The sequence below is a fragment of the Anarrhichthys ocellatus genome, unplaced genomic scaffold, assembly GCF_004355925.1.
Source record: "Anarrhichthys ocellatus isolate YVR2014 unplaced genomic scaffold, GSC_Weel_1.0 scaffold6, whole genome shotgun sequence".
Lineage (NCBI taxonomy): Eukaryota > Metazoa > Chordata > Actinopteri > Perciformes > Anarhichadidae > Anarrhichthys > Anarrhichthys ocellatus.
The window spans coordinates 2,893,723-2,895,493 of NW_022280036.1; the positions used below are offsets into that span (position 1 = coordinate 2,893,723).

Here is a 1,771-nt window from a genome sequence, read left to right on the forward strand (position 1 = left end):
CCCCCCCCCCCCCCCCCCCCCCCCACGTCATTCAAAACACAAATTCGGACATGCGAGACTCAACGTGGGAATTCGGCAACCGTCTCCTTTTTTAGCGCACAAAAAACGCGCTCAACCTGCTGGGTCTTTATGATATCCTAAATAATAAACACCCTGTAGCGAATTAAATGAAGATTACGTGGAAAAACTCCTGAAAGCGTGCGGGTGCAATGACATGTCACACACCCGACCTCTTCCATTCCCCCGGAATAAAATGATTGGCTTATGGGCTCCGTCATTTTATATTTCCACATGGAACGGATATCTATCAGCCTCCTGTAGCCTTTAACCGACTCGCTCTAACTTTCTCCCCCCCTCTCTCTCAAAATAAACCTGCACGTTACCCCACAATCAAGGGTGACACCGAGTCCCCCCCCCCCCAAAAAAAATGCCAATTTGACCGCCTCTGATCTGCGTTGTTTACCCCCACTCTGTCTGAACGCTTTCGTAACGTCTCGTCAAAGCAGAATGCAGGGGCTGCTTATTCATAAGAGAGGTCGATCACAGCACAAAATGGCAGGTCTCATCGGCTCTTCTTCCATCTCACAAGTTTTTTTGACACATGGTCGGTAAACGAGCCGGTAAACTTGACTCGCCCTCTCACCGGCACTCGTTCGGCACAAGTGCCGGGGTGTTGGGAGAAAAGTTTTGTTCGTGCACGCTCTTACCGGGGGGAACACGGGCTGGACTTTTCTTTATAAAGTCTCGTGCTGTTTCGCTGTTATCTGTAGGCGCAATATTGCAAAAAGAAGCCGTGCGCCCAAATGCCTTATTGCGCACAGGCGGTGTTACAGAGTGAAAACATGCACACACAACTTATTATTTCATTTCTGCTCTGTTAAAACAAATTGTTTTATTTTCTCCTCGCGTTGAGTTTTCAAGGTGTCGGAGCATCGCGAGCCCACGTCTCGGTCCCAGCTGCGGTTTTTGTCGCAGTTTTTCACGACCGTCACTTGCCCCGGATAATTGCACTGTTATTTTCTAATCATGCTCGGGGAGACGTCGGGGTATGGGGGGGGGGGGGGGGGGGGGTCCGTGGTGATGCACCCGCACACAACAACCCCGATTCTCCCCAAAACTGACTTCCCAGCGAGTAATGCACTTCAAGCCCGCAAGTAAAAAAAAAAAAGCCAAGTCGTGTAGAGAAGCTCCACACTTCTTCTTACCTTTAAAATGTGGAGAAGCGCCGGCTAACTCCTGAGCGTAAACGATGCGTTGCGAGAGATTGTGTTCATTGAATAATGAGGCATGTCCATATGATTTGACCGGATCATATTCTCGTCGGATGACGGGGGTGTTGAAAAGTGCGCTTCGGACATGTTAAGAGAACCGTCCACTCCTCGATCCTGTCCCTACAGCTGCTCCCTGTCGCGCATCCCGAGTTTGAAACGTACAAAAAAAAAAGAATATTCCGGCTTTATTACTCGCTTTTTTCTGCCCCTCTCTGTCGCTGCCTGCTAAAAGGTGAACGTTTGCATTGCTGCCGATCGCCAGGCATCAGCATATTCCCTTCATCTTTTCAGCTTGGACTCCCCCTATCTGGTAGGTGAAATGCATTGTACCGTTAAAAAAGGCACTCCATTGTAGAAAGCAGAGCCGACTGGCTGGATACAGCCCGGGTCTTGCGGTATTCGCCGTTAACGGGGGATATAAAAAAGCAGCTGATGCACAGAACCTCGCTTAAAGAATTAACCTCCTCATCGTTACATTTCCCGTGGCACGAAAAAAAAAA

The 1,771-nt window shown here is 49.2% G+C and overlaps 1 protein-coding gene across 1 annotated transcript in view; it reads right to left on the reverse strand.

The window, feature by feature from the left end:
- The window catches only part of znf536 (zinc finger protein 536), a 224,436-nt gene extending 222,671 nt beyond the window's left edge, over positions 1-1,765 (reverse strand). Inside the window, 1 exon segment of the mRNA XM_031846060.1 lies at positions 1,206-1,765. The gene's annotated coding sequence lies outside the window, so the exon portion shown is untranslated.
- Positions 1,766-1,771: the final 6 nt, after the last annotated feature.